Here is a 7,524-nt window from a genome sequence, read left to right as displayed (position 1 = left end):
GTTTGGGAAAATACAATCACGTGAAGTACTCGGATTAAGTGAATTTACAGGGATTCCTGTATGGGATAGGCACGGCCAGGGGGAAGAAAAATGAGCAACTTAACGACATCATTGAAGATGGTCCCAGGGTAGATTGTACAGAAATAGAAACGAATAAGCAAACAGCCTGGTCCAGATTCAGATCAAATGCCTGCGGTGCTCTTCCCAGGACTCGTTAAAAGCAGTCAAATTCCAGGGCGCCTGGGTGGCTCAGTCGGTTAGGCGTCCGACTTTGGCTCAGGTCATGATCTCGTGGTTCCTGAGTTGGAGCCCCGCGTGGGGCTCTGTGCGGACAGCTCGGAGCCTGGAGCCCGCTTCGGATTCTGTGTCTCCCTCTCCCTCGGTCCCTTCCCCGCTCCCACCCTGTCCGTCCCTGTCTTTCAAAAATAAATAAACATCTGGGGCGCCTGGGTGGCGCAGTCGGTTAAGCGTCCGACTTCAGCCAGGTCACGATCTCGCGGTCCGGGAGTTCGAGCCCCGCGTCAGGCTCTGGGCTGATGGCTCAGAGCCTGGAGCCTGCTTCCGATTCCGTGTCTCCTCTCTCTCTGCCCCTCCCCCGTTCATGCTCTGTCTCTCTCTGTCTCAAAAATAAATAAACATTAAAAAAATTTTTTTCTTAATCTCCTTTTGGCTATCTGCAATTGAGGGTTACACCTTCCTGTCTGGGAGTAAATGATTAAGAGGTAGCTAATTAAATAGTCAGCATCTATAATCCCTTGCATACATTCACTGGACCCACCCATGCACTGCTGTGCAGAGCAGTCTGAAACAGCTCTGATCAGGAGAAGGTGAGCAAGGAAGGACAAGGGTTCACTTGAAATAAACAGTTAATCCTCAAACCTTACTAACTCAACATCTTCCCTAACCAGACTTTAAAAAAAATTTTTTTAACGTTTATTTATTATTGAGAGACAGAGAGACACAGAGCATGGGTGGGGGAGGGGCAGAGAGAGAGGGAGACACGGAATCCGAAGCAGGCTCCAGGCTCCCAGCCCTCAGCACAGAGCCCCACGCGGGGCTCGAACTCACAAACCGCGAGATCATGACCTGAGCTGAAGTCGGACGCTTCACCGACTGAGCCACCCAGGCGCGCCCCTAACCAGACTTTTTTTTCAACAGTTTTTTAAATGCTTGTTTATTTATTTGGGGAGAGAGAGAGAGAAAGTGGGGGGTGGGGAGGTCAGAGAGCTAGGAGAGAGAGAATCTGCGTTGTCAGCACAGAGCCCGACGCAGGGCTTGATCCCACAAACCTCAAGATCATGATCTGAGCCAAAATCAAGAATCAAAGGGTTCAGGGAGCCACTTAACCACTGTGCTGCCCCCCGCCCAACCAGACTTTTTAACATGGCTACCGACAAGTAGAAAATGACTCTCTCTGCTTCCTCTTTCCTGTTTCTCTAACAGGCCTCCTTTTTTTTTTTTTTTAAACGTTTATTTATTTTTGAGACAGAGAGAGACAGACCATGAACGGGGGAGGGTCAGAGAGAGGGAGACACAGAATCTGAAACAGGCTCCGGGCTCTGAGCTGTCAGCACAGAGCCCGATGCGGGGCTCGAACTCACGGACCGCGAGATCATGACCTGAGCCGAAGTCGGCCGCTTAGCCGACTGAGCCACCCAGGCGCCCCTCTAACAGGTCTCCTAATTCGGTGAGGGGTAACCAAAAGATCAATCACCTAAGGAAACAAGGGGGCCAGGAGCTAGAGAAATCCACAGGCTACACAACTGGAGGCTGAATCCCGGGTGGCAGTTTCACCTGGGTTCCTGTTTTGTTGCTTGAGATTGTTGTCGATGAGGGACTTCATTTCTTCTTGATTTCTATTTAGTCTCTGTGTTCCATTGATTCTCTGGGCCGAAGCAATGTAGCGCTGCATACTGGATTGTGGGTCCCCATGAATTTCTTAGGCTGTGCATTAAACCTGACCCAAAGAACACCTGTTCTTTGGGGTAAATTCCTCCGAGGTGAGCAATGTTTGCAAAAAGCCCCTCCTGAGAACAGTCCCTACTTCATCCGGGGAGCTAGAGCTACAAAGAGGTAATAGGTTTGCCTCTTCCTGATCTTCCCTAAAGAGAGAGAGCCAAGAAAGTAAGTATCCCAAACTCCCTCTCCTCCTGCCTTCCCGTCTCCTGCCAGTGCCGCCCATTGGCTGAGCTCAACCAGGGGCCCGAGGGCCAGGGCCCCGTGGATGCCATCCATACAAGCCGGGCTCCAGAGCTCAGAGGAAGATGGAGAAGGGCAGAAAAGAGCACTGGAGAAGCACGTGGAGAAGCACGCTGAATAAAACCGAAAGGTGACAACTTGAGAGCAAATTTACATTTAGCTGAACTACTGTCAGTCATCAGCTGACACACACCGGGATGCAGGACAGGCGTGTTTAAGTGGAGCGGCCTCTGCTTTGCCTCTCAAGGTTGCGATCTCCCTCTCCGCCCACCCCGCATCAGAACAGTGAAGAAGTGGAGGCCAGAAGGAGCACTCCCCTCTCCAGAACACAACGCGTGCGGGTGTTGGACGTCGCATCGGTACCCAACCAAGCAGGAGCCCTCACCGAACTTTGCTATGCCCTTCGGTTGAGCCAGCCGGATGCGCGAGAGCTTCCCTACTTCTGATCACCAGCCGGAAGGAAGCTTCTCTGGAAAACAGAGTTCATGGCCCAGTCCCAAGTATTCTACACCCTCAGTATCTGTGGGTCCCAGCACCCTTTTCAGGGCTGTGACTTAGGAAGCGTGAAAGCACTGATGATGGGATCCTTTCTCCTGGCTGCAAAAGCTCACGTCCCTACCTCCTTCCAGGGCTAATGTTAGCCAGATCATGCCTCTCGGCCTGTCAGATCCCCTCAAGTCTCTGCTGACTACTTACCCTGCCTGGAAGCTTTCAACACTCCCCTGGTTCTCAGCCGCTCTGGTTCCGTACAGACCTTTACTGCTCATGCTTCCTTTTCTGCCCTCCCTAACATGCCCTGGGCCAGCCTCAGCCCCGCAGGGATTCCAGTGTTCCCTGGATGAGGTCCCTCCCGTGGCCCACTCTCTATACGTGCTACCTTCCTCCACTGGTTTGCTTTGGCTCCCTGTTTTCCCAGAGTTACACTCGGCCTCCTTCTCCTCAGAGATGCTCTCTCTCCATATCCCACTCAGGGATGCTATGCCTTTAGGTCCTCAGTACATTTCAGGATTCACAGCTCTGGTGAGCACCCCCCAAAAGTGCTTACCCTACTAAGTAAGACAGCTCCTGTGGGGTTGGTTATGTTCCCAGTGGGGTGGGGATGACACTGGGGAATGTTAAAGGATAATTAAAGAAAAAGAAACTGAAATCTCTCGCAAATATGAGATACTGCAGGTCAAAGATTTTATTGAACTCATTAATTAATGAGAAAACCAGTAAGATGTTAGCAATGATTCAAAGGAGAAGAGCCATATTTGGCTAGGCAGGAAATAAGGAATGTTGAGATAAATGCACCCAAGTGATGCAAAATGAGCCCCGAATAAGTTGCATTCCGCTCAACACAACTCACTTGCGTTTCTTTTCTTTTTTTAATTTTTTTAATGTTTATTCATTTCTGAGAGAGAGACAGAGTGTTAGCAGGGAGAGGCAGAGAGAGAGGGAGACACAGATTCTGAAGCAGGCTCCAGGCTCCAAGCTGTCAGCACAGAGCCCGATGCAGGGCTTGAACTCACGAACCGAAAGATCGTGACCTGAGCCGGACCCAGATGCTTCACCGACTGAACCACCAGGCACCCCCCAGAACTGGAAGTTTGAAATGTGACACCTGAAACCATAAAAATCCCAGAGGGGAGCAGAGGCAGTAATTTTTTCTGACGTTGGCATAGCAACATTTTTCCTGATATGTCTCTTGAGGCAAGGGAAACCAGAACAAAAACAATCAGGATTACATCGAAATAAAAAGCAGAGCAAAGGAACAATCAGCAAAACTAAAAGACAACCTACTAAACGAGAGAAGATACTTGCAAACGACATATCTGATAAAGGGTTAGTATCCAAAATATATAAAGATATATAACTCAACACCAAACAAACCCCAAATAATCCAATTAAGAAACAGGCAGAATACACAGACAGACATTTTTCTAAAGACGACAGACAGATGGCCAACAAAAACATGAAAAGATGCTCAACATCGCTGATCATCAGGGACATGCAAATCGAAACTACAGTGAGGTATCACCTCACCCCTGTCAGAAAGGCTAAAATCAACGACACAAGAAACAACAAGTGTTGGTGAGGATGTGGAGAAAGGGGAACCCTCTTGCATTGTTGGTGGGAATGCTGACTGGGGTAGCCCCTCTGGAAAATAGTACGGAGATCCCTCAAAAAGTGAAACATAGAACTACCCTATGATCCAGCAATTGCACTACTAGATATTTCCCCAAAGAATACCAAAATACGAATTCAAAGGATACACGAGCCCCAATGTTTCCATGTTTAGAGCAGCATTATCTACAACAGCCAAATTACGGAAACGGCGTATGTCCATTGATTGAGGAATGGATAAAGAAGACGTCATATATGTTTACATATATGTATATAAGTATTTGAAATATTACTCAGCCATAAAAAAAGAATGAAATCTTGCCATTCGCAACAACATGGATGGATCTAGAGGGTATTATGCTAAGCAAAGTAAGCCAGTCAGAGGAAGACGAACGCCGTATTATTTCACTCATATGTGGAATTCAGGAAACAAAGCAAACGAACAAAGAAAAAAATAGGCAAACCCCAAAAATCAGACTTGTAACTATAGAGAACTGATAGTTACCAATGGGGAGGTGCGGGGTGGGGGGAAATGGGTGAAACAGGGGAAGGGGGTTAAGAGTACACTTATGATGAGCACTGAGTACTGCACAGAAATGTGGAATCACTATATTGGATACCTGAAACGAATATAACACTGTACGGTAGCCATACTGGAATTCCAATTTTTAAAAAGAAAAGAAGAAAAGAGAAAAAGAAGATATACAAACGGCCAATAAGGACTTACAAAGATGCTCAACACGCTTAGTCATTAGAGAAATGCGAATCAAAGCCACAATGTGATATTACTTTGCAGTAACAGACAATAACACTGTTGGCAACTTCCACCTACCCATCTTTGGTGAGAATGTAAAATGGTGCAGCCGCTTTGGAAAAGATGTGGCCGTTCCTCAAAATATTAAACACAGAGTTGTCATATGACCTAGCAATTCCTCCTAGGCATAGTCCCAAGAGAATAAAAATATGTCTACGCAAATACCTGCACACAAATATTCATAGCAACACTATGCATAATAACCACAAAATGGAAAAAAACCCCAAATGTCCATCAACTGATGAAAGGATAAAGAAAATGTGACATATCCATGTTATGGAACACTATTCAGCAATGAAAAAAGGAAGATTAGAGACATTCTGCTAAATACAGAAATCAGACACAAAGGGCCACATACTGTAGGATTCCCTTTGTTTGAAATATCCCAAATAGGCAAATCTGTAGAGACAGAAGAGAGATCAGTGGTAGCCAGGTCTGGGAGTAACAGCTTATGGGTAGGGAATTTTCATTTTGGAGTGATGAAACTGTGAAATTAGATTGTGGTGATGGCTGCCTAACGCCATGAACATCCTATAAACCGGGTAGCTAATCACTTTCAAAGGTCGAGTTTATAGTATGTGAATTGCATCTCAAGAGTTATTTTATGAATGTTTGCAAAATACGGGTAAAAAAAAAAAATCCGGTGGTTTTTTTTTTTCGTGAGATATATTCACAAACCACAGCAATATATTAAAATATATTAAATATATATTTTAACAAGAGTTATATTTTTAGTTTTAGTTTTTTTAGGATTTATGGCTTTATTTTTTTATATATGATTTACTGTCAAATTCGTTTCCAGACAACAGCCGGTGCTCATCCCAGCAGATGCCCTCCTCCATGCCCATCACCCACTTTCCCGTCTCCCCCCCGCCCATCAACCGTCAGTCTGTTCTCAGTATTTCAGAGTCACTTAGGGTTTGCCTCCTTCCCTCTCGTAACTTTTTTTTTTTTTTAACGGCTTCAAGACACTCAGCGCGCAGGCGCCTGGATCTCGGCACGGATGGAACGTTGAACGCGGCGCCCCGCCCACCACCCCCTCCCTCGCCTTCGTGACCACGCCCCTTCACGTAACGGATTCGCGTAACGGATTCAAACCCCCACCTCCGGAGTAACGGACCTCATTCAGCCGCATCTCGGAGACTGCCGCCGGGCCTGCCTGGTCGGCTACTCTGAAAAAGCGCCGGAGACCTGCCGCCACCGCCTTCGGCCTTGCCGCCCTCGTTCCTGAGCCGCCTTCGCCTTGGTGCCAGCGCTGCCAGCCATGGCCACCGCGCCGTTCTCTCAAGTGCGCCAGAACTACCACCCACAGTGCGAGGCCGCCATCAACTGCCAGATCAACCTGGAGCTCTACACCTCCTACGTGTACCTGTCGATGGCCTTCTATTTCGACCGCGCCGACGTGGCCCTGGAGAATTTCTCCAAGTTCTTCCTGCGCCGGTCCCACGAGGAGAGCCAGCAGGCCGAGAAGCTGATGCAGCTGCAGAACCAGCGTGGGGGCCGCATCCGCCTCCGCGACATCATGAAGCCTGACCGCCACAACTGGGAAAACGGCCTCAACGCCATGGAGTGCGCCTTTCACCTGGAGAAGAGCGTGAACCAGAGCCTGCTCGACCTGCACCAGCTGGCCACCGACAAGAACGACGCCCATCTGTGCAGCTTCCTGGAGACCACTACCTGCACGAGCAAGTCAAGGTCATCAAAGAGTTGGGGGGCTACATCACCAACCTGAGCAAGATGGGGGCCCCGGAAACCGGCTTGGCAGAGTACCTCTTTGACAAGCTCACCCTGGGCAACAGCGACAAGAACTGAGTTGGGACTGCCTTCCCATAGCCACAGGGGGCATGGTGACTTCCCTGGTCACCATGCCGAGCATGCATTTTGCAGTATTGCGCTTGCAAAACGTTCCAGTTTCTTCTTCCAGTTTTCCATAAATAAATAAAGTTATTTGGTTTTCAATAAAGTTATTTGGTTCCTAAAGAAATAAAGGTGTCTGGGTGATTCGTGTGCAAATCTCTCACCTTTTAAGTTTTAAACAGGTATCCAGGAGTCTCTCCACCCACCCAGCCCATCCGTATGCAGCTCAGGATCTCCAGAAATGGAGGGAGAAGACATTCTGTGGGACCCTAGAAAAGACAAACAATCCCCTGATCAATGGTTCTGAGGATGGGGGCGGGGTGGAGTGGGGTGGGGTGGGGTGGGGTGGGGTGGAGTAGGATGGGATGGAGGGGGGTGGGTGGAGGGAGGGGAGGGGGGGAGGGGGGGAGGGGAGGGGAGGGGGGGAGGGGAAGGGAGGGGGTGGGGTAGAGGGGAGGGAGGTCGGGGTGGGGTGGAGGGGAGGGGGGTGGGGTGGAGTGGGGTGAGGTAAGGTGGTCTGGGTGGTCTGGGACCCTGGTGTCGGGTGG

At 48.9% G+C, this 7,524-nt stretch overlaps 1 pseudogene; it reads left to right on the top strand.

Moving 5' to 3' along the window:
- The first annotated feature begins 6,383 nt into the window (after nt 1-6,383).
- On the top strand, nt 6,384-6,960 carry LOC125156901 (ferritin heavy chain-like; annotated as a pseudogene).
- The last annotated feature ends 564 nt before the right edge of the window (nt 6,961-7,524 follow it).

Source organism: Prionailurus viverrinus, chromosome X (assembly GCF_022837055.1).
Source record: "Prionailurus viverrinus isolate Anna chromosome X, UM_Priviv_1.0, whole genome shotgun sequence".
In the NCBI taxonomy this organism is placed as follows: Eukaryota; Metazoa; Chordata; class Mammalia; order Carnivora; family Felidae; genus Prionailurus; species Prionailurus viverrinus.
The sequence above is the reverse complement of the archived record's forward strand: the minus strand, read 5'-3'. Positions and strand labels throughout refer to the sequence as shown.